General features: G+C 42.9%; 2 long non-coding RNA genes across 2 annotated transcripts; both read left to right on the forward strand.

Moving 5' to 3' along the window:
- Positions 1–4,062: 4,062 nt before the first annotated feature.
- Positions 4,063–6,170, forward strand: LOC131820786 (uncharacterized). Its single transcript, XR_009349782.1, has 2 exons — positions 4,063–4,147; positions 5,663–6,170. It is a non-coding gene; the product is annotated as an uncharacterized LOC131820786 (long non-coding RNA).
- Positions 6,171–15,998: 9,828 nt separating this feature from the next.
- Positions 15,999–20,357, forward strand: LOC131820788 (uncharacterized). Its single transcript, XR_009349785.1, has 2 exons — positions 15,999–16,440; positions 19,609–20,357. It is a non-coding gene; the product is annotated as an uncharacterized LOC131820788 (long non-coding RNA).
- The last annotated feature ends 5,574 nt before the right edge of the window (positions 20,358–25,931 follow it).

The raw sequence follows: 25,931 nt of genomic DNA on the forward strand, positions 1-25,931 counted from the left end.
GATCGGAAGCCAAAGTTAAAACATGAATAAAGGGCCATAAGAAAACAAATGGAGGGGTGCCTGGTGGCTCAGTTGGTTAAACGTCCGACTCTTGATTTTGGCTCAGGTCATGATCTCAGGGTCATGAGATTGAGCCCTGCATTGAGCTCTGTGCTCAGCAGGATGTCTGCTCGCGATTCTCTCTCTCCCTCTGCCCCTCCCCTGCATGTGCACATGCAGTTTCTCTCTCTCTCAAATAAACAAATCTTTTTTAAAAAAATAGGAAAGAAATGCCCATAGAAAGATTCAGGATGGGGAAAAGAAGAAATAAGAGTATAGAATATGAGAAAGCAAAGTCGGGTTTTTTTTTTTTTTCTCTATAAACTTGCAATAGAATATGGAAGTATGCTTATTCTAGAACTAAGATTTGAATTCTTGAGAATTCTGTGTTTCATAGAAATATTCAAAATATAGCATGCCCTATATATTTGAAGTTAACTTTTGGGCTTATATTTTCCTGCATTTAGCATGGGAAATAAAGATGATTAAGAGTAAAGATGGTGACGTTTTTTGTTTGCTTAATTTTTATTTTTATAGATGTGTGTGTTGAGGCTTATACAAGTTATTTGATCAGTTGAAAAGATTGAAAAAATCTTAAATTCACAAAGTTCTAAAGAAACCTCTGCACTAGAAGCAAGCAGGTAAGCATTTTTTTTTTAACTAAGTAGCACATAAATTAATACTTCACATCTAGTCTAATTAGGCTGGGACGGCTTAGTTAGAATTCATTTATGAACAAGAAGAAAATCCAGGTTTGTGGCTAGAATGTAGCTCCAGGAGAGTGGAGAGCATGAAATGGTGAAATCTATAACACGTTCCTATAAACCCTTTGGTTATAGACCACAGTTCCAACACGTCCTTATGCTTGCAGTGGAAAAGTATATTTGGAATCACCTTCCCTGAGGACTAGCAAAGTCCTGTTGATCTTTAAGGCATACCTACCATTCATCTTGGTTTTTCTCCATCTCATTTTTTTTTTCCTAGACATGCCCAGAGTATTATCATTGATGTATTTTGCACCAGCATTATATTATTATGAAACAGTATAGGACACATCCAGTTGAAATTTACAAACAGGAAAGAAAAAGCTTATGAAATAGGAAAAAGATGATGGCTCTCTTTGTTATACTGTGATTGTCTTGTTCCCTTCCTGGTGTGAATTTTCAGTCAGCCAGGGTAGATGAGTGACTCAGAAAATGAGTAGTTAGGTCCTGTCAGCACCGTGAGACGCACAGTGCTGCAGTGGGAGTAGCCCGGGCTGGTCCTGCACATGCCAGCTGGGCTGCCTGCGTCAAGGTCGCCTGGTGCCCTGCGTGCTCTGTTGTGTGAGGCTAACAGTCCCTCCCCCTGCAGGCGGAGTTAGGTTTCTAAATTTTAGGAATTAAGGTTTTAGATTTGGAAGGAACTTGAGAGACCATATGCTCCACATGTCTCATGATGGACATTAAGAACGGACACATCCCAAAGGAAGCGATTCTCTGGTCCTAGGTGTCTGCCCCCTTTCACATCAAGGCATTCAACTAAGTGGTCAGCCTCCACTGTGCTTGTGTCTCTAGCCCGTAGCACTCGTGCTTCTGCCCCCGTTCGTCCACACTTAGCAGACAGTCTGTACGCGGCCCTTCTGCAGCCCGTGTGTCTCCAGCGGCTCTGCTTCGCTGCGGCCCTTGGCAGCGCCTGCAGCCCCTCCAGCCATGTCCACGTTCGGCCCCTGGGGAGCTGGCCCTCCAGTGTTCTTCCCGTCTTTGCTGTTGCTGCTGTGCTCCTCGGATAGAAACACCTCGGTGAGCTCTGTGTCTACAATCCTGTCCCTTTGCAACACTGTCCTTGATAAACAGACATTGTGCGCTTTCTTGCTCAGAATTACCTTGGAGGACTTTTTTCTCCAGAAGAGCAGCTCTGAGCTCTAGAGTCAGGAAAGCCAGAGCAGCGTCAGCGCACGGCAAATCCATCATGCTCTGCCAGGCCCAGAAATGCTGAGATAAGGATAAATAGGAAATGCGCATGGGATCAATCAGTAGAGGTTGGGATTAGGCTTCGGCTTTGGTCATGCCGAGCGCTTGCCTTCCCTCCACACCAGTTCTGATGCTCTGGGACGGGGCACACCGTGGCAGGTCTCCAGACATTTTGGGTTTCCTTACAGTGTGTTTCCTCACTACCTGACTGCCCATCCTCAGATGTGGGATGCCTCATAGAGCCCAGCAGGGGCTTTGGGTCTTTGTTGTGTTTTGTTTTGTTTTTTTTTTCTTTCACTGTTCAGCTTCTTTTTGAATGGGGTTGACGCTTTCTAATGTGGGGGGCAAGAGGGAAGTGTATCCAGTCCACTTGATGGCAGATGCACTGTGAGTGATTTCTCACCAGCTCCCGGAGCACCGAGCTTGCTCTTTCTGCCGTTGGGTAAATGTAAACTTGGAGTCCGCTGCTCTGAGCGATTTCCCAGGTTGCTGCTAGGCGGTCAGTTTTAGCTGATTGAGGAGACAGCAGTAGTTAGTACTGGGGAGGTACTTGGGAGGAAGAATGAGGCAGGCGGAGAAGAAGAGGGGGATGCGGGTATGAACGGTAGGACAGGGCAAGAGAGAGGAGGGGTTTAGAGAATGGGAAAAGAAGGGAGAAGAAGGGCACGAATGGGAGAGCCCGAGGAACGTGGTGGAAACATGCAGTTGTACCCTCACTGACCTAAAATAGCTCCATCCCCTTGCCTGGGCTGCGTCAGTGGCTTCTACGACCTCCCCGCTCCTCACCCCTCGCACCTGGGGCCTGCTGCACAGACAGTTTGTCCTGAAAATTGATGGCATGCAGGTGCAGGTGGCATGGGGGGCGGTGGGGGTGGCAGGTTTTAACTTTGGGAATTACACTTCTCTAATTGTCTCTACTAGCCCTCTCTGGACTAGAGAGATTTTGGAGAGAATTGCCACAAAATTTAACCAGTTACAGTTTCATGCTGTTCAGACCAAAGGCCTGCCTCTTCTGGAGAAAGTAAGACCAGTAAGTGTTGGTTTTGATTTTCAATTTGCTGTTTGCGAATTTCCTGGATGATTTTGGTTTGACCTAGCATTGCCCCCTGATAATTGCTACTCTACAGGATTTTGAAGCTAGCTTTGAATTTTTTTTTCAGTGTCTCTTGCTCGGGACCCTGCTTCCATTATGTCACGCTAGATAGATTTTGTGTAAAGACACAAGCGTAGTCTCCAAACTGTGCAAGTAAAATTAATTCTGAATTTCATGTAACTTGACACATCATATGATGTAGTCAGAGTTCATTTATCCAAAGCCTTTGACTGGGTTTAAATGCACGTTTGTCAGATTTACTCCGTAGCTTAAGAGGCAAATAACTTTTTGTCGTTCAGTAATTGTCTAAACTTCACTTTGATGAAGCCGACTTACTTTCATAGAAATCATAGGGAGGGGACGCCTCAGTGGCTCAGTCAGTTAAGCCACTGCCTCTGTCTTAGGTCATGATCCCAGGGTCCTGGGATTGAGTCCCACCTTGGGCTCCTTGCTTGGCAGGAAGCCTGCTTCTCTTTCTGCCTGTGCCTCCTTGTGTGCTTGTGCTCTCTCTCGACAAATAAACAAATAAAAACCTTTTTTAAAAAAAAGAAAGAAAGCAATCATGGGGAGTAGAGATTGATTGTTATTCTCTAGGAAATGTTGGGATTTTAGTCTTACATATATTCTGGTAGAATTAGAGGCTCGCTTTATATATATAACACATATGTATATAAATTATACACATATATTTGAGCTTTTAGAAACTGTTGTGCCTGGACCTTCTTTCCTGGTCTCTCTGTTCTTGCAGCGTATAGCCCACATTATGGCCATGCTGCAGCAGTCCCTGGGAGGCCTGCTGCTAGAAGGGCTTCAGACTTCCAATGTGGACATCATATGGCACTGCCTCCGGACTTACGCTACAATTGACAAGACACGGGATGCAGAGGCGTTAGTCGATCAAGTACTGGTGAAACCGTACATGGATGAAGTTTGTGCCCCTATGCACCTCATTCCGCAAACACAGAGCATCTAATCTGGCTTCATTTCTTGACTGGGTGCGAGAGAGCTCAGGGCTCTTCCTTGAAGATGCTCCTAGTTCCTGCTCTTCTGGTTGTAAGAAAAGGTTGGTCCCGCTTGGTGCCCATCAGCATGCCAGGAATCAGGCATGCACTCTGGTCTCTTCCAGTGATGCCATAGCTTAGGGATCATCTTAATTTAGTAGGGGTGAGGGACTTGCCTAGGAAGAAGGTACGGATCAGAACATTTTCAGGTCAATTTCCATTTCCCTAAGTTATATGTCAATGAAGTTGCCCAAAGCGTGACCCCACCAAGGCGCCCATGCCCACTGGAGGAGGTGGAAGACAGCTCTGTGCTCAGGGAAAGTCCGTGAGGGGAGGCATCTTCGCAGAATTGATGTGGCCTAAGTCTTGAAGACCATGGGGGAGTTTGCCAGGCTAGGAAGGTGGGAGGGAGGGAATATTCAAAGATAAAGGGCTTTTAAGGGCGAGTTAGCAGGGTAGTACCTTAAGTCCAGAACTTGGTTACCCAGTGTTCTTGACCTATGAGGATACAGTTAAATACAGGGAGTCAGTGTATCGTGCCTCTGAGCGGCCGGATAATGGGCTTCACCGTGTGAGGCCGCCAGCAATCAGCAGCTTCCCATTTAGAGAGCGTCGGTTTCATCTAGTTCAGGCTGACAGAAGTCATGAAACCAGTCTCAGCGTTTGAGGGCTTTCTTCCAGTCACCTGCCAGTGCGAGTATTCTTTCTGTCCGGTAAGTATAAAGCTACCCACCATGACTTCAGGATGAAAGGCTTCCAGTTTTAAAACGGGACAGTATCCCAGTGATAGAAGTGAAATTGAAGGATTAATTTCAGTAATCTTCTCAGCTTCATTAGGACTACTAAAAGTAAATGATCTGTCAGTTCTTTGTATGTATCCTATTATAGTTCATAGCTCTCTCTGTGGGGGTGAAAAAGATCACATTATTCTTTGTCACTAAATGAAAATATTTTAGGTATTTAATTTATGCCCTTTTCATTGAACTGAATCTAATATGCTAAATTAGGGAAGTACTTTATGCTTCCGTGTCGTTAAATGAACTGTGGCCACGTTTGTATTTTAAGTTTGTATGCTTGTCATTCACCTCCTGCAACTCAGCCTCACCAAAAAAATAAAATACTAAAGCAAAATAAGATGTGTTTTCTTCCATCACTTTCCATCTCAGCCCTTTCCCTGTTCTGGAGACAGTAGAGGATAAGGCCAGTGTGAAGATGGTACAGAGCTGTTGTCTGCAGATACAGTATTTCGCTTTTAAGCTCAGAAGGGAAGCAGATGAGTGTGTGTGATGTTTTAGCTTCAGGCCAGTCTCTGTCCCTCAGCCTCTGTGTCCCCCAGGGTTGGAGCAGTATTCCCAAATCCCTGGACCTAGATTTTTGTGTCGTTGTTACTTACCTCCTGTTTAGAAAGCATACTGAGTGGGGAGGAGGAAGGACGAAGTGCATTTTTAAGATTTACTCGATTCTTTTCTCTGTAGTGTATAGTTCATACTTCTCTTGTAGGTGCTTTAAAAACAAGCAAAAACACAAACAAACAAATAAATAAATAAATAAAAATAAAACGCTCTTCCTTCTGCTAGGTGATTGTAGAGCAGATCGTTGAGTCTCATCCGGACGGCCTGAAGATCATGTATGCTAATAAGCTCCTGAAGTTCATTCCTCACCACTGCCACCTTCTTTGAGAGGTCACAGGAGGAGCCATCTCAAGGTGACGTAAACTGCTGTGTATGCACCTGAGCTCAGTTTAGTGACCACCTGTCACCTCCTCATGTGCCGCTGATCCCTGGCTGTCCTGTCTGACCCGGGAACGTGTGCTCTTCCCTATTTGTTACCAGTGCTGTGAGGCAGGTGTCGCTTGCCTGGGTTTACAGGGAAAGGGAATGAAGAGTGGGGACGAATCTCAACGGTGACATTTGTGTGACTCCAGAGCCTCTGCTTTTCTCTTTTCTATACTTTCTCCTTAACCAGGTTCAAAATCAAAATTGGTTTCCTTCCATTATTGTGATGTCATCATCGGTCTAGAAATACCAATTCATTTTAATTCAACACGTTTTATACTGATGGCAATTAAAGTCATGTTCGGTTTTCCCTCCCTCTCTTATTTCATTTCCATGGCTTTCCAGTTCTGTTTCATGAATATCCCATTACCTTCCACCATCTCCGTCATCCCAGTCCAGACCTTTGTCGCCTTTTGTTCGAGGGTAGCGGGCTCTCCCCACCTGGTCTCCCAGCTCCACCTGTCCCTCTTCATTGCAGCCCTCAGCTGTCCCACCTGCCCAGAGCTCTGCAGCCTTTCTGAGTCGCTCATGGCTTCTCATCGCCCACAGAGGAGCATCCAGTCTTCCTGGCGCAACCTGTGACCCTTGGTGCTTGAGTCCTAGTGGTTCTCCGCTGTAGAACTTTCTACTGTGCAACTTTCCCCCCATACCACTATGGTTCCTGGCCAGACAGGAGCGCTTGACCTTCCCTAACACACCTGGTACAGAAGATCCCTGACTTCACCTTGGTTCAGTTTATGGTTTTTTGACTTTTTATAATAGTGCAGAAGTGATATGCATTTAGTTTGGATCTTTTCCCAGGCTGGCGATCTACAGTAGGGACCTCTTTTGTAATGCTGGGCAGGGGCAGTGAGCACAGCCCCCAGGCAAACCACGTGATCACGAGGGTCAGCAACCAACACACTTGAACCATCCTGTTCTGGCTTTCAGTGCAGTGTTCAGTAAGTTACATGAGATACCAGACACTTTATTGTGAAATAGGCTTTGTGTTAGAGGATTTTGCCCAACTGTGCAATACTGTAAGTGTTCTCAACACATTTAAGGTTGGCGGGGCTAAACTCTGATGTTCAGTCGCTTAGGTGTTTTCCATGCATTTTCAACTAAAGAGATTTCCAGCTGAATAGTGGGTTTATTAGAAGCCGAGGCCGTCATAAGCTGAGGAACATCTGTCTGTACTGTGCGCCTCTGTGTTTTCCTTCATTGCTTCCTGTCTCATATCCCTTTGTCTTTCTGTTGATCTGTCACTCCACATGAAGCTCCAGTCAAATACAACTACTTTTTTTTTAGGTTATTAATTTATTTACTTATTAGAGAAAGCATAAGCAGAGGGGGAGGCAAAGAGTGAAGCAGGCTCCCCACTGAGCAGGAAGCCCGATGTGGGACTCGATCCCAGGACCCTGAGATCATGACCTGACCCACCCAAGCGCCCCCAGGCTATGATTATTTCAAGAAAAAGTCCTATTTGTGAATTCTTCATCTAGTGAAGATGAATTAAAATCAGAAAGTCAACTCTGCCACCTTTAAAAACCCAGGAACAGAAAAAAATTCCACGAGCAGGTATAACCCTATCCACAATAAATCACTTTCAATCCAGTCCTGAAAACTAATACAGAGTAGGAAGAAAGCATTACAGAAAAATTTTGTTTTCATTAATCAAGCTGGAAAATAACGGGCCTTACACGAATGCCCTTTAGGAAGACAGTTCTTATAGTTTTATGTTGATGGAAACTAACATTACATTCGAAATGCATGTTAAAACCATGACTGTAGACTAACTACCACTTTCAGTCGTCAGAAGATGAAAAATGATCAAGAGTCACCCAAACTGAATCCTGGTTCCTCCTGGAAAATGTGTTCCTAAATATTTCCCCCCTGAACTACTGTGCTCTTTCTGTATCTTACACAGCAGACACTGCGATGCACAAACACATCCAGAAGGCCTTTGAGGGCTGACAGCCTGCTGGAACAATGAGGAATTCACCCGGGTTTCTGCCTTTCTGCCGGGCCCAGAAAGTTCTGGGTAACCCAGGTGACGTGTCATGAGAATACAGGTGTGCCTCACACCGTATGTATCATCTCCTCAGGGTAGACACCAAAATCCATGTTCGTATATGAAAATCTGGGATGCATATAGAAATCAAGAGTGATTCTGTCATCTTGAAAGAAAAACACACTGTTGCGCTGCCACATGCCTCGTTTCTCCTCGAGTGACTGCAGGAAGTAGCGATTGCAGTCAGAAATCTCAGAAAGAAAAATTAGAGTAAGGGCAACACCTGAAGTTTACTCCTGAAAATACTTGGAGAACGACTGTGGCCAATAAACCAGGGCTTAGTTCATGAGACTATGTCAATGAGCTTATACCATCCCATGTTCTGGTCAAACCCTCATGTCTGGGAGATGGAGGGACGTCTTCATCTTCCAGAGCTACTATTAGGGAAAAAGGTGGAGACAATACTGACAGGAGTCCCTAATTCAGCAGGAGAGCCAAAAACACCTTGCCCCTCCATAATCCCAAATGAAAATAAACATCTCGGGGCGCCTGGGTGGGTTAAGCTTCTGCCTTTGGCTCGGGTCATCTCAGGCTCTTGGGATCAAGCCCCACGTCGGGCTCTTTGCTCAGTGGGGAGCCCATTTCCCTCCTTCTCTCTCTGCCTGCCTCTCTGCCTACTTGTGATCTCTGTCTGTCAAATAAATAAAATAAATTAAATCTTTAAAAAAGAAAAAAAAGAAAAGAAAAGAAACATCTCATTTTACTAGTGTGCAGCAGTGACTATGCAGGAGAAATTATTATATTATTATTAGATGATATTATTATTATTATTATTATTATAATTATTATTGTACTATATTATTAACCTTTTGAATTTGGACACCTAAAATTTTTAATAAAATATGAAGACCTTTTTTTTAAAAGATTTTATTTATTTGAAAGACAGAGATCACAAATAGGCAGAGAAGCAGGCAGAGAGAGGGGGAAGCAGGCTCCCCACTGAACAGATAACCCAATGCGGGGCTTGATCCCAGGACCTTGGGATCATGACCTGGGCTGAAGGCAAGAGGCTTTAGCCCACTGAGCCACCCAGGCGCCCCATGAAGGCTTTTTTTAAAGAACAAAAACTTCAGACTATATCTTTATCCTAGAAGTTCCCACTACAACTGGCTTCTGTCTTGGTCAACATTTAGCCATTCAGATAAAGTCCGTATTTAGTGCTTCATGTGTATGCATGTGTAAAATAAGAGGACAGTCATAAATCTTTAAGATTGTGTATAATAACCGTGAAATAAGGATTCTTGATACACAAGGTCTCGTTCTGGGGAAAACAGCTGGTGAACAGTATGCAGTTTTCAAATGATGGAGGGGAAATATGCATTCGGTTATGAGAAAGGGAAGGAGAACAAGACCAAATATTAATAAAAGGGAAAAAAGCTTTTTCTGCCATCTTTTCGTGCTGCAGTAACAGTGTGAACAAATGTCCCACAGATGCCCTCAAGAACATTAACACTGCTGAAAGGGGAGGCGAAGGCCAGGTTCTTAGGAGGCCCTGCACCAAAGTCATCGTCCCATTTCCTGACTGTGATGACGAAGCATGAGTACATTGGCAAGTTTGAAATTATTGATGACCACAGAGCTGGGAAAACTGCTGTGAGCCTCACGGGCAAGTTAAACAAGTGTGGCATGACCAGCCCTAGAATTGTATAACTGAAAGATCTGGAAAAGTGGCAGAATATTTCCATCCCCTCAGTTTGGTTTCACTGCATGGAAAAATTTTTCTGGCATCATGCACCATGAAGAAGGAAGACTCCAGGCAGGAGGGAAAATCCTGGATTCCTTTTTCGTAGAAATATAATATACATGGCACATGAAATGCCTCAATGGGGAAAAAAAAAAGGAAAATAAATTACAGTCAACTAATGTTTGACAAGGGTGCCAAACAATTCAATGGGGGTAAGAACAGTATTTTACTCCCAAGCAGCCACATGCAAATAATGAAACGGGAGTCCTGCCTCACACCATACAGAGAAAATAACCCCAAATGCATCAAAGACATAAATGTAAGCATTAAAATGATAAAGTTCGGGATGCCTGGGTAGCTCAGTTGGTTGAACGGCTGCCTTCTGCTCAGGTCATGATCCCAGAGTTCCCGGATCGAGTCCTGCATCAGGCTCCCATCTCCACAGGGAATCTGCTTCTCCCTCTGATCTTCTCCTCGTTCATGCTCTCTCTCATTGTCTCTTTCTCAAATAAATAAATAAAATCTTTTAAAAAATAAAAATAAAATAAAATAATAAAGTTTTCAGAAGAAAACACAAAGGTAAATGTTAGTGGTCTTGAATCTAACAACGGCTCCTCAGCCATAACACCAAAGTACAAGCAACTTAAAAAAAATAATAAACAAATAAATGGGACTCAACCAAAATGTCCCAGTTTTGTGTTTCCAAGGACCCCATTGACAAAGTCAAAAGACAAGCCACTAAATGGGAGAAAATATTTGCAGGTCATATATAAGGAACATGCATTCAGACTGTGTGAAGAATTCTTACAACTCAAATAAAAAGACAACCCAGTTAAGAAATGAGCAAAGAGGGGCGCCTGGATGGCTCAGCGGGTTAAACTGCTGCCTTTGGCGCAGGTCATGAACTCGGAGTCCTGGGATCGAGTCCCGCATCGGGCACTCTGCTCAGCAGGGAGCCTGCTTCTTCCTCTCTCTCTGCCTGCCTCTCTGCCTGCTTGTGATCTCTCTCAATAAATCTCTGTCAAATAAATAAATAAAATTTTTAAAAAAAATGAGCAAGAACTTGAATACACATTTCTCCAATATTCAAATGTATACATTAATATATAAATGTATATATAAATATATTTTACATTATCGTATATTTATATAAACATATTTATGTAAATATATTTACATTCTTAAATATGTATTTAAATATAAATAAAATATGAAATATATAATATATATTTAAGATACATATAAGGTATATATAAAATATATGGGACAATAAGCACGAGAAAATATGCTCAACATCACTAATCATTCAGGAAATGCAAATCAAAACCATTGTGAGATACCACCTCCCACCCACTTGGATGGCTACTATCAAAAAACCCAAAAGCAGGTGTTGGAAGGATGTGAAGAGCTTGAACCTGTAAATTGCTGGTGGGCTTGGAAAATGGTGCAGCCACATTAGAAACGGTTTAGTAGCTCCTCAAAATGCTGAACACAGAGTTGCCATATGACACACCAATATCACTCCTGTGTATAGAGCCAAGAAAAAAACTATGCCCACACAAAAACTTGTGCATGAAGGTTTAGGGTTTATTCGTAATAGCAAAAAGGTGAGAACAACCCAGATGTTCATCAACTGATGAACAGATAAATAAAATGTGATCCATCCAGCCAGTGGAATATTATTCGGCCTTGAAAAGGATTAGAATTTTGATATGTGCCACAACACAGAGGAGCCTTGAGAACATTCTGCTGATTGAGAGAAGTCAGTCACAGAAGACCACATATTGCATGATTTGATTTATATGGAATTTCTAGAATATCTAAATCTTCAGAGACCGAAAGTAGATTAGGGGTTGCCTAAGACTGGTGGTGATGGCTAAAGTTTTCTTTTGAGGATGATGAAAATGTGTAAGTAGTTCAGTATAGTATAGTTAACTATAGTGAAAGCCATTAAATTGTCCACATTAGATGGTGAGTGGTATGGCCTGTGAATTATATCTCAATTAAGCTGTCATCAAAAAATGCAAAGAACTTCTATATTTATCAAGTAGAAAAAGAATGAACTTGATTAAAAACATCAAAAATGGGGAAAATAAAAACAAACAAAATAAGATGGGAGGAATAAGATCATGACTGTTTATCATTAATTTAAATGTGTACAGACTGACTTTTTCTATTAAAGCGCCTATCAGGGGGTTACAGATCCACGCTGTTCAAGAAACATACTTAAAATGCAAAAGGGATTGAGAATGTATCAGGTGAGGACATACCATGCAAAAGAGAAAGCCAGAATGGCAAAATTCATCGCAGACAAGTTGGGTCTAAAGTTATAGGTACTAAGATGAAGAGGGACATTTTTAAAGGCAGAGTTTAGAGGAAGTGGTGATGCAACATGGAGGCTTAAATGGGTAGAAGAATAAATGAAACAAGATGGGATTGGGAGGGAGACAAACCATAAGTGACTCTTAATCTCACAAAACAAACTGAGGGTTGCCGGGGGGAGGGGGTTGGGGAGAAGGGGGTGGGATTATGGACATTGGGGAGGGTATGTGATTTGGTGAGTGCTGTGAAGTGTGTAAACCTGGTGATTCACAGACCTGGGGATAAAAATATATGTTTATAAAAAATATATGTTTATAAAAAATAAAAAATTTAAAAAAAAAAAAATAAAGGCAGAGTTTGGAAAGAAGATGTAAAAGGTATAAGCAGGTATACCTCTAACAACATAATACCTAAAGACTCTAAAAATGCAATAACAACGTAAAATTTTAGCTTTTCAAATGGGAGTATCTACTAGAAGGAGGGAAAAACAAGGACACACAGAAAATAGACATCCTGGGGCGCCTGGGTGGCTCAGTGGGTTAAAGCCTCTGCCTTCGGCTCAGGTCATGATCCCAGGGTCCTAGGATCGAGCCCCACATCGGGCTCTCTGCTCTGTGGGGAGCCTGCTTCCTCCTCTCTCTCACTCTCTGCCTGCCTCTCTGCCTACTTGTGATCTCTGTCAAATAAATAAATAAAATCTTTTAAAAAAAAGAAAATAGACATCCTTATTTCCCTCGGAAAACATTTCTTTCTTACACCTAAGAAAAGCCATATTTGTAAAGATTAATTGCATACTAGACAACAAAGGAAACCTTTACAAGCCTTCCAAATTAAAGATTTAAAGAACAGTTCTTTGATCACAATCCAGTAGAATCAGAATTAGATAACCTGGTAACAAAAAATTGAAACTACATACACGTTAAGAAATACAGTTTTCAGTCAAAGAAGAAATCATAAGACAACTGAAGAAAATCTTGAAAGCAATGGAAAGGAGACTATTTCATACCAAAACTTAAAGAAGACACCAGAAGTTATACTCTAAGGACACTTCAGTGTCAAATGTCTTCAATTTCAAACATTTTTTTGAATTAAAGAAACTACTCATTTAAACCCATCAGAAAAGGGCAGCTCAATCAAAAGAAAGGAAGTAATTATAATAAAGATAAATTTTTAAACTAATAAAAAATATGAGGGGCAAATAAACTCAAAGTTGTTTCTATGAAAGACTAATGAAATAATAAAAAAAAAAAACTTCACATGTCCTATTAAGGATAAGAGAGGGGGAAGATGGGGTGTGGGAGGAGGTGGGGAGAGAGGGAAGGGGGATGGGGAAAGGGGGGTTTCAGGGAGGAGGGGACAGAGACAGGGAGAGAGAGAGTTGCAAAACAGATAAGGATTGGGAACAGAGATATAAAAGCAAATGCATAATATAAAAGAATCACTAAACTGCAAGGCACTTTATACTAATCAATATGATAACCTAGAAGAAACGATGATTTCCTAGGAAAACCAAATCATCCAAATGATTCAAGAATGGAAAATTCAGAAGATGAGTTCCAAGATCAGACAGGTTTGCAGCTGGATAGCTGTCATTCTACTGTTAAATGGCAACAGGCAATTAAACAATAATAAGTCAATTCACTTGATGAAGCTGAGCACAATGTTAATACCCAAACCTGAGAGGGAGGAACGGGGAAGCTATGAACACATCTGGCTTAGGACAGATTAGTTAACAGAAACTGAACTAATGTTAGCAAATAACAGAAGTCAGGCATCTATCAAAGGACTATATCCTGAGACCAACTTGGATTCATTCCAGGAAAATAAAGGGAGCTCAAGACCAGAAAATCAATAAGATTTACCTCATCACTAAATTAACTGTGAATAAACTCTTAAGACCATAAATGCATTTGATAGAAAATAAAGGCACCTGATAAAAGGTGAGCAGCCATTCTTTATAAAAATGAAGATAAAAACAGAAGGACGTTATTCAGGAGGGATTATTAACTAGGAAGCACTAGATCAAGAGGTAGATAAAATGAGCCATAGTGACAGAGCCCCATGCATGCATGGATAGAGGCGAATGAGCTCATGGATGAGCACCGGGCTGTCAACAGGTATTATAGGGACAAAGGCAGCGGTGAGGAGAGGAGAGTCTTAACAACATGGAAGAAGGTAAAAGGAGGATTGCAGTTAAAAATTGAGCATGATACAAACACATGCAAACAAGACCGGATATTTTCCCGTGTATAGTTTCTTAAAACCCTGTACACATTACTGGAACTACCAACTCTTGCTTTCAGCTCCTCAGCCCTCGCGTGATTTCCCAGTACTAGGATGCAGGGGTAGATCCTACGTTGGTGACATCCTATGTCATTGTACTCCTAAAGGGACAGGTGAAACAGCACAGGGGCTGCAGGTCAGAACTCAGGCATCGCTGTGCCCACCCCAGCTCCCTGCTCGCCCAGCCTCCACTCTGAAGCAATGGGCACTTGGAGCTGTTAAGAAACAGGGATCTGAGCAGTTCTCTGGTTCACCCTGGAGCCATCTGCATCCATCATGTTTCCCACAGCTCTCCCCGAGTGTTGGTGCTGGCTCCCCCCGAGTGTTCCCTTAGCTCCTGGCACACCCTTCTTATGAGAGCACCTAGTACTCCCCGTCACAGTGCTCTGTCTGTCACTTGCGTCCATTGATCCACTTTGTGCTGGTTGAGGGCTGGAGCCCCCTCCTGTTAACTTCTCAAGTCCGTTTCTAATGCAGCAGCCCCTGGCACTTAAGCACCCTGTCAGTACCTGCCAAATGAATGAAATGTACTCTAAACATAGTATGAAGTCTGTGTTTTGAAACTCCTTTTTGGAGCCGTTTGCTATCATTTTCCCAGGCAATTTAAAAAATTTCCAGCCTTGCTGCCAATAACCTGAAGGGGTAAAGGAATGCCGGCGTGCCCCATGGGACATGTCACTCTGGATGGTCCTTTGGCAGCAGGGACTTTGATAGCGCTCTTTCAAACCCAGCAGGATGGTGGAGGGGTACGTGGCTGAGTACCTCCCTGGTCTGACCCTGTGTGACGCCACCCGGTGCTTGCAGCTGCCCTCTGGAAGGTGTTGCTTTAGCGGCAGAGCCAGAGGGCACCAAGCATGTGTCTGTCTCCAAAGTCCTGGGCACCACATCACAATGCCTTCCTGAGAAGCAGAATCAAGGACAGTTGCTGATCTTCATTCTTTCCCACCAAAGGTATCTCATACACCATCTTTGGAAATTGGAGCCAGGGGGCGCTTGGGTGGCTCAGTCGCTTGTGTCTGCCTTCAGCTCAGGTCATGATCCCAGGGTCCTGGGATCGAGTCCCACACACTTGCCTCCCTGCTCAGCGGGGAGCCTGCTTCTCCTTCTCCCTCTGCCATTCCCCCCACTTGTGCTTTCTGGCTCTCTGTGTGTCAAATAAATGAATAAAATCTTTTTAAAAAGTTTGGGCCATATTCTTTCACCATTCTCCTTCACCTGGGGTAATTTGCCACCTCCCTGAATTTACCTGCATCTTTCCCAAAATCTACTTATCTTCCAGCCTTCTTGACCATAATGAGTCTATAAATTTTCAATAGAGAGTGTGAACTTACACTTGCTAATATTTGCATAACATGCACCTCTTTCGATCTCAAAGAAAAGCTTTGCACCGCAATGGTCTCTAATCTCCAATTAGGTTCTGTTCCGGGATCCCACTGGAATTCTACATGCCTGTCCCCTAAGATGCCATAAATTGTGGTCCAGTTTCCCAGCCAGCCAAGGAAAGCACATGGGAAATCTTGCTGAAGTATGAGTAAGAGCCAACGAAAGGGAACATATTTATCTGCCTCGAATGCTGGGACCTGAGGAAAGCAAGTTTCATTACAGACAAATCAGGAAGGAGGTGCAGATTGCTTTTTATATCACTCTGGAGTGGGGGTATGCCATTGATGATTAAGGCCATTTCCTGCAATGCACTCACCAAAGTGATACTCACTTCGGAGTGGACAAAACTTAGGAAATGGCCAAGGGGTGCTCTGCTTACACTTTACACACTCAGCATTTATTTGTATTAATTTCTTTATAGGGCAGTATAGAGACATGAGGCCACATTGAAAAAGCAAAGCTTGTCATCCTATGGCCTTGGGTCAAGAATAGAGATAGTGCTGCTCATGTCAGTTTCAACCTCCAGTGGCCAAGGGTTTGATCTGATGCTCTTTCAAGTTTTCACCATAGCCTTTCTCAAGCTCAATGGCCAATAATCCCACAGGAGGAGATTTTAGGGCCCTCTCAAACTTCTGTTTTGCTATCTCTCCCCAGCCTGCTTCCTCTGCAAAAGTCACCACTTTGCCTGTGCATCTACCACCTCTTAGAGCCTTTGGAATCAGCCACGAATTGCAGTGCTGATTCCTTCCATGACCACATATTGTTTACAGGAAAACTCTTCTTCGTTATGCCTTGCCAGTCAGAGTGACGGTTTCATCCGCAACCTGGACCAGGTTCGGGAATATTCTACACATAAATGTGAGCAAATGTCTTCTGTATTGAGAGACATGTACATTCTGTAAATGGACTCTATTGAAAAACCAATACATAGGGTACACTTATGTCCTGACCCAGCTGGAAGGAGGCACTTCATTTCCATCTTTCAGAAAATTGGTGTAACACATTGATTTTCATAACAAAGAAAGCAGTTTTGTGTCCTCTACCAAAAGACGGTCATCGTAAGCAATAAATTACCTCTTTGGAGTGAACAAATTAATAAGATATTTTCTAAATTTCAAAATAACAAAGACAGAACGATGTCTGTAATGCTAAGTGCATCTCCTTAGTTGCAGGACATTGTGTCATGGACCACCTGAGCAATGACACATGGCGGCCGGTAGTCTGATTTGTACATCAATTCACCTGGCAACCTGTTAAAAGAAAGTCTTGCACATGACAAGCTTTCAATAAGACACTGAAAAGATGGCCAGGAAGCCCCCTTAGCTGGCTTTTTAAGGTGTCCAGACATCTAGTCAACCTACCTCACCAACTCATCACCATGCTTACTGGAGTAAACCCAATCTCTTCCTTCCCCCTGGAGATGGGAGAAGAGCCACTCACATGTTTGTATGGAATTCTCATTCCCCCTCGCTCTGTCCCCACATGGCGCTGTCCGTGTAATAAATAAACAAATCTTTATGTCACCCGGTAGTTCCTGGGTCCAATTACACAACTCAGACAATTTTGGGTCACTACAGCCTTTTGTTTTTCTTTCCATCTTAAGCCTTCTGGGTGACCAACAGCTATCTAAAACTCATGTTGCTGCCATATGCTGTTGTTCTGCTTCATCTTTCCAGTAAAGTTCAGTATTTTCCCCTAAAGTTTGGTTTATCAGTATTTCCAGCGTCTATCTCCAGCTCGGGTCACCATCCCAGGTCCTGGGATCAAGTCCCACTCTGGACTTCCTGCTCTGCGGGAAGCCTGCTTCTGCCTCTGCCTCCCATCTCTTATGAATAAATTAAAAAAATCTTTAAAAATTAAAAAAAAATTTCTATCTTCCCACTTTTAAAGATTAATTCTAGGAATTATTGCTATAAATCCAAGTGTCCTATCTCTTTCTTAAAAAGTCTTCTCCAGGGAACCTGGGTGTCTCAGTTGATTAAATGTTTGGCTCAAGTCATGATCTCAGGGTCATGGGATTGAGCCCTAGTGAGGCCTCTGCGCTCAATGGGGAGTCTGCTTCTCTCCTTTTCCCTTTGCCCCACCCCCCTACTCACATTTACACACATGTGTTGTCTCTCTCTCTCTCTCTCTCTCAATAAATAAATAAACAAATCTTTAAAAAGTCTTCTCCAAAGGGAGTTTGAGAAATAGTCCAGTAAGGGGCTGGAAGAAAATATTATAAGTTTTATTCATATTTCATGTCATTCATTTAACTGTTTATCTTTTGCATGTCATTTATAATGTGCATAATAATTTAGAAGAGTAGTAGAGTCTATAATTTATCAAAAATTTGCTTAAATTGGTGATATGTCTGCAAATATTTTTGTATGTATGTATGTATGTATTTATGTATTTATTTATTTTTGTGAAAGAGAAGTGCACAGTAATAAAAGGAGATCACTGCTCCAGGGACCCAGATATTTCCCCAAGTCCTGTTTCCTTCCATTCTCTCTGGGCTTCATTAGACCCCCTTAACAGCAATCTTGTCCCTAAAACACGCCCTCTGCAGCACCAAGTTCGAATGCTTAACTCGGGCCATCACTGCAGGTTGTACCGGGATGACCTTAGGGAAAAGGGTGGTGGGTCTCACAGGTTTGCTGTGTCACCCCCATGAACAGTCCTTTGTTCTGAACAGCTAGTGCAGCCCACGTTTGAAATCACAGGCTCTGGCACCAGAGTGGGCGTAGATCCCAGCTGGCCCCTCAGTAGCAATATGGCTTTGGGAAAGTTGTGTCATTTCTGGCCCAGACTTAAGGCTCATCCATAACGTGGAGGAGAAGACAGTGTGACCCTCAGTGGGCTGTTGAAAGGATCACGAGATGGTTCGACTCAGGTGCTCTGAGGTACAAAACACACAGTAGGCCCACAGTAGAACAAAAAGTTGTTCTATTGATCTTATAGTTACTATTACTCATACTAACAAAACTGATCATTTGATATGATTTTCAAGCGAATTGTCTTCGCCTGGATTTCTAAGATTAACCTGCTTCAAAATGAATTCTGCTCTACTGTGAAAAACGAGCTAACCAGCAGGTTTCTTCTGCGTCTTTTCTGAACTTTTTAGGATCCTCTCTAGAGAAAGGTTCTAAAGGAAGGCAAAGTGCAGAAATACTCTTGCTTGAAATGATTAATTTTGCCAAAAAACAGTGCCTTGAACATAAAAGATATTTGATGAAGCTCACTGTAGACAGTGTAACTCTCCAGGATTCATAAGTTGAAAACTCAATGTCCAAAGGGACATAACTAGGAGATGGGGTCCTTGGGAGATGTTTAGGTCATGAGGGTGGAGTCCTCATGGGCGAGATTAGTATCTCCATGAGAGAGACCCCACAGAGATCCCTCGCCCCCTCCACCTTGGAGGTTATAGGGAGAAGATGGTCATCTGTGACCCAGGAAGTGGGCACTTGAACAGACACGGAATCTTCCAGGGTCTTGACCGTAGACTTCCCAGCTTCCAGAACTGAGAGAAATAAGTATGTCTTTAAAGCACCTAGTTTATGGTGCTCTTGTTACATCAGCCCAAACTAAGATAAAGCTTGTCTCTTATACTGAAAAATAACACAAATGTTAACAACAATTTTAAAAAGGAACATTGTGGCCAATGACATGTAATGAACATCATCTCTCCTCTACAGAGCCAAGAGCTTAATTAGTTTCGGGCAACTCAGTAGAGTATGATTAAACCAAAGAGCAGCAAGATGTCTAAATGCTCAAGTCCTCTGCCTCCTACTTTTCTGCCAAAACAAAAGAAAAGCCCTAGGCTGGTTTTGGTTGCCACCAAGCACAAAACAGCCAAATTCCAAATTAGAAAGCCTTGGGGTTTAATTGTGGATGTTTGGAATTACATAGAAGCTCTCTTTGATCATTCCAAAGGATGTTTCCCTCAAAGGTTACAAATACATCTCAGCCTACCAACCATCTCAGGCCTACCACAAAAATTATATATATACACTTTTAGCATTTTAAAATGTGTCTAAATTTCAGTTTCAGATCCAGTTTTGACTATTGTTATGGGCTTAGTTGGATGCCCCCAGATTCCTACGTTGACGTCCTAACACCCAGCATCTCAGAATGTGGCAGTATTCAGAGATGGGATTTTTAAAGAGGTGATAAAGGGAAAACGAGCTCACTGGGGGTGGGCACCAAGCCAACAGGACTGGTGTGCTTACAGGAAGAGGAGATTAAGACACAGACAATACAGACTGAAGGACAATCGTTTGAAGACAGAGTGGAGAACACAGCTATCTGCAAGCCAAGGAGAGACGTTTGAAGAATCGAACCCTATTGCCACCTTGATCTTGGACTTCCAGCGCCCAGAACCATGAGAAAATAAATTGTATGTTGCCTAAGCCACCCGGATGTTGATATTTTGTTTATGACAACCCATGACTCAGAAATTTGAGGACCTCCCTTCTAGACTTTATCCTGAAGTTCTGTTTCAGCTTCAGGGGCTTGTGTAATACTACTGTATCAAGGAGGGAGGCTCCTGCCATTCCCCACACTGGGTCGTTGAGACACTGCACAGCTGTCCCCAGGGCTGGCTACATAATTTACAAGCCCCATGCGAAATGAAGATATAGGGCCCTTTGGGCAAAAACAGGGAGGAAGTGTTTGTTAAAGGTACTAAAATAGAAAGCTCATTTCCTCCATGGTCTGTCTTCTGAAGGGGCATGGCTGCTGTTTTCTATTTGCATTTAATGTCATTCCAAGCAAATAAAAATTTTAAAATGTGATTATGGGCATGATTTTTGCCATTCATCTTCGCTGGGTGCAATGTCAGTGTTAAATAATTCACGCAGGGATTCCACAGCTGGGGCACACCCACGTGCCCTCTTCTTATCAGAACCGTGGAAATCCTGCACAAGACCAGCTCTGCCGTCTTTACCTCACCTGGGGACTCACACCTGTTCCACCGACCCTGCCGCCCTCGGCTTCCTGATGAGTAAGGAACTTGACAGGATCAGGAGCCGGGGGCTGCCTTTCTTTCCCTTCCCTCCTAAGTCACCACTTCCAAGGCTTGGCTAACACAGGGAGGTGACATGAGTGAGAAAGGACAAGACAGGGTTCTGGGATGCTCACAAGAGGCCACCGCCTCCTGCCGGTGCTCAGAGCAAGCTCTGGTCTGTAGGGAAGGCGAGCTCCGGTTGACTCGGTCATAGACGTCACGTGGTCAGCGAGTCTCGTTGACCACCACTCACGAGGTGTCCATTTCCATGCTGTGCTCACCGGGCAGGGCGAGCAGTACATGCAAATGAGGTGGCAAGGAATGGTGGATACCCACAGTGAGCTGTCCCCTCTGCTATGTACGTGCTCCACTGTCCCACCTGTTATGCCCCAATAATGGGTCCATGATTAAAAGAGCGAGACAAATCGAAGGTCAAACAAAGCTTTATTTTGCACCAAGCATCAAGAATCAAACTGACCAGCCAGGGCCGCTTCTCTTACAGAGAAGTCGACCCCTCTCTCCTTTACGGACTAGCTTTTAAGGGCAAAGGCCATGCGGTTGGGCCTGGCCATGCACAGGTGGCCAATGAAATTGTAACACACAGAGAGAGCTGCACAGTGATGCTAGGTGACCAATTGAATTACAACTTACCTTTTAGTAGACATTTGACCTAGCCTATCACCTTGGTTAGGATTGGCGCCCAAAAGACTCACAAAGGGCGGGACCCATACTCCTTGGTAGCTAGGGAGACAGTATGCAACTCTCCACTGATCAGATGTCTTTACCTGACCTGACCCACCCTTGTATTTGGGCTTTGTTACCTGAGGTTGATTTCCGGGACTTGTTTTTAAGTAAGTCCCCTGGGAGAAGGGGAGCAGGGACAGCTTAAGGGTTAAACAACAAGGTTATTGTGTAACCTCAATTGAAGCCTATGGCTAAAATATAAAAATATAAAATAGGTCCTTACACCACCCACTTCGCTCAAAAAACACAAAGTCAAAAATAAAACTGAGTAATTCCTAGACAGTGAGAGAGAAGCACACTGACTTCACCTTAGAACCCTTCTGAGGGCGGTGCTTGGCGGGGGTGGGGGCGTGTGGGGGGGTTGGGGGTGGATAATGGGACCTCTGAGGGTGTGGCCCAAAGGGCAGGGCCCTTTGGGAAGGGGCTTTCTGGGGGAGGGGCCCTTCTGGGAGCAAAGCCCTGGGTGGGGGTGTTCCCTCTGGGGGCAGGGCTGGGAGCAACCCCAGAAACCTGGCCCACAGAGAAGCTGGTCCTGTCTCTCCCTCTGCTCCCTTTCCCCAGGGACCCCTAGGCTTGGAGACTAAAGTCAAAATTAAAGCCATATGTCTAAATGGTTCATACTGTGGTTGGGTAGTGTTTTTAACATATTAATTGACTGGTTTTTCTCAGTATTTGTCAAACCTTTCCCAACTCAAGGCTTTCTCTTAAGCAGCAGCGCAAGGCTGGCCCTTCAGTTGGGTCAAGCTATTTGGTGATTCTGTGTAAAAACCCACCCTCTTGCGCTGCTCAGGAGGGCAGTGTTGCATCCTAATATAAACATAAATATATATCAAAACTTTTTACAAATTATATTTATATGTATACATTCCATTCTATGTTTACATATATATGTATAAAATAAAAATAAAAATATTGTTTAAAAGGCTGTTTTGCTGGGCGCCTGGGTGGCTCGGTGGGTTAAAGCCTCTGCCTTCAGCTCAGGTCATGATGCCAGGGTCCTGGGATCGAGACCCGCATCGGGCTCTCTGCTCAGCGGGGAGCCTGCTTCTCCCTCTCTCTCTGCCTGCTTCTCTGCCTACTTGTGATCTCTGTCTGTCAAATTAATAAATAAAATCTTTAAAAAAATGCTGTTTTGCGGGGAACCTGGGTGGCTCAGTCCTTAAGCGTCTTCCTTCCACTCAGGTCATGATTTTAGGGTCTTGGGATTGAGGCCCACATTGGGCTCCCTGCTCAGCAGGAAGCCTGCTTCTCCCTCTCCCACTCCCCCTGCTTGTATTCCTGCTTTGTCTCTCTGTCAAATAAATAATTTTTTAAAAAGAAATACTTTATTTAAAAAAAATAAGTAAAATGCTATTTTGCCCTCTATCCTGGTAAGATGGAACACATTCCTAACAAGAGATCTTCCTTGACTCCGTGATAAAAATTTAACATTGTCTTAATGAATCCTCACAGCATCCGCCCCCCCAACCCTTCTCAGATGTTACAATTAAGGTTCAGTGAAGTCCAAACACTGGGCCTGAGGTAATATATCCAGTATGTGGCCTCTTGCCATAGTCTAGCAGCCCAAATTGGGGGTGAGGGTGTTTGAGTGTCATTGGCCAGGATGCAAAAGCTGAAAGATGAAAAGAAGGGTACTCTTGCTTTTTGGCCCCAAAAAAAGAGGATTTAGAAAGAAAGAGACCAGTCGCCCAAAGGAGGAGGCTCCACACTTATCCCAGCTGGGCAGAAGTCAGAGCAGAAGGGAAACTCCCATCACCAAGGAGAATGGGATTCTCCTTCATACAAAAGCATAGGATCCCTCTCACCTGATATGTTTCTGTCCCATAGTCGTCCCCCTGTGCTTGCCCCATAATATCATTCTCAGGAAATGGCTGAGAGATACATTCAACTTGCAGAATTACAGCAAATAAAGTAATCTTTGACCCATCCTGGGAGCTTCTGATTACTGGGAGGGGCCAAGCCATCCTAGGGCAAGTGCACTCATTTCAAGAACCAGTAAAATGACTCCAAGAGTATCATAAAGGCTAGTGATCATGACTGGTCCAGAAATATTTCTGGGAGTCCCTTTTAACATCCCTCCCATCATTTCTTCTCATCTCCAAGGGAATGGTACTTAGGTATTCTGAAAGAAATATGCATGACTAGTAAACTGTGTGTGACCCCGCCGCCTAATTCATCCCTCACCAGCAAATAACTGATGGTTTGAAGGATGAATACTCCCCTGGCAGGGCAAGAGCTGAAGCAGAATGTATGGGGCGAGGCGGCTCTTCCCCCTGGATATAAATAATTAAACCCAGTAGCCACCCTTCCTGCCTGGCCACTGTCATTTAGGTATGGCTGATTATCCCTAAATGGGAATGAGATGGGGGCGGGGGTGGGGGAGGGAAGCAGGTGATGGTCAAAAAAACTACAGTAGCTGCCACTGAGGACATAAAATGCAGCATTATGATGCTGTTGAATCAGAACATACCACTACCTGAATCTGTAGCTCTTTGAGGATTTGCAAATCAACTAATTATATTTTTCTTGGATTCTTCCCATACAATTAGAAAATTTATAATAGAGTCCATGAACATTATTAGTTTTACCATTTTAAACCAGCAATCACACTTTGATTTTTACAACAAAAGCAGAAATATAAACACACACATTTGGATCAGTTTTCTGTTAGTCTGTCCGGACTTCAAAATCCTATTCCTCAACATAATGCACACCAAAGTTCTGGATTAAACAAGAAATTAGATGGCACCTGAACACTTGGTTTAATATTCTCTAAAGGACTATGCAACTTATTTCTTACATTATGACATTGTTTTACAAATATCCACACTTTTTAATGTTAATATTTTAATCATGATTAAAAAATCAAACATAAAAATTTCTACTTTTTGCTTTTGCCCCCTCCATTTGGAACTTATTTATAGCCTGATAATTCAAAGGTCCCCATGTTTATGAAAATCTGGACAGAAATAGCTCTAAGATCCCATTCAGAACTTGATATTAATCTAAGTCTTTTGGCTCCATTTATCCTGAGAGCAAAGAGTAGGACAAAGGATTTGAGTACTGTTAGTTTATCTGGGGGATTATCCAAGGTAGAAAAGAATGGGAAAGTGAGACAGTGAAGAAGCAACTTTGTCAAAAAGGTACATTGTTGATATAATTGTTGTGGATAGAAAATGAAGGCTTGCTTTTACTGAAAGTTCCTGAGAAACTTCTTTAAGTTGTCCTCATGAAGACCTGAAAACTGACAATTTTATCTATGGTTCTTATTTCCACTTCACTGAGAGCTGTCCTCGGAGGACATTAATTCTCCTACACTTTTGGGTTGTGTTGGAGACATTCTAAAATGAGAGAGAGAACATGAGATGCTATCCGTGTTACATAACTGTGATTTCCCATGGAACTATCCACCACAGGTGTGGCTATAATCAGGTGTTGGGCCTTGATATCAGAGGTATTTGAGGCAGTATCATTTTAGGTTAATCACTATATCTGAAATTTCCAAAAACTTCAACTGATGAAAATTTGATTATAAATCTACAAATATAACAATAAATCTACTGTATTCAAATTATTTTCATAGAAATTCACAGAAAAGCATCAATTGATTAATATTTAAATGTTACAAAATACTGAACTGAAAGAGTTTGGTCATATAACAACGTGTAAGAAGTAGAACTTAGGTTTAGGTTAGAACTCAGGATGCATTTGAGACTCAGTTAAGAAATTGAATGGAGGGACGCCTGGGTGCCTCAGTGGGTTAAGCCGCTGTCTTCCACTCAGGTCATGATCCCAGGGTCCTGGGATCGAGCCCCAAATCGGGCTCTCTGCTCAGCAGGGAGCCTGCTTCCTCCTCTCTCTCTGCCTGCCTCTTTGCCTGCTTGTCATCTCTCTGTGTCAAATAAATAAAAAAAATCTTAAAAAAAAAGAAATTGAATGGATGTCTGACTATCTTATAGGTTTGCTAAAAATCAGTGACTTTGTGTTCACTTGTGGCTATGCAGGAATTTTTAACTTTCTCTAAGAAGCTATTAGATTTGATTATATAATGGCAGTAAAGGATGGGGAAAAGCAAAGTACAAACCCCATAAAGACAAAGACACAGAGTATGAGAAACGAGTAATAGATAAGAAGAATCAATGCATTTGAGGAAAATGGGAATTGAAATACACAATGATTGTTGATTTTTTCAGATGGAGAAAACAAATCTAGCTTGCAAGAAGGAAATAACAGAAGACATGTTGTGATGTGATACAGAATCCTGGAAAAGGCAGTAACGTGGAATAAAGGAGTAGGGAGAGCATATCAGGTAATTTGGATAGGAAGGAGTTAGGAGATAATTGCTTGATAAATTTTATATGGCCCACTTAAATGCACAGATTTCTCTTCTTTAATTTATATGGAGAACAGGGCGTCCTTTCTCTTCCCTTTCAGAGCACCAGAGGTGTACTCTTTCAGACTGAAAACCTGAAAAGCTCAGGACTCAGTTGCTTAAGCACAGCTGAGAGAACATATTTCAATTAAGATTTACATTTTGCTTTATGTAGTAGACTGTCAAAAGTGGTTTAACCATAGTTTTTCATTTAACAAGAGGACTACAGAGAGTGTTTTCGGGTGT

This window comes from Mustela lutreola, chromosome X (assembly GCF_030435805.1).
Source record: "Mustela lutreola isolate mMusLut2 chromosome X, mMusLut2.pri, whole genome shotgun sequence".
Taxonomy (NCBI): Eukaryota; Metazoa; Chordata; class Mammalia; order Carnivora; family Mustelidae; genus Mustela; species Mustela lutreola.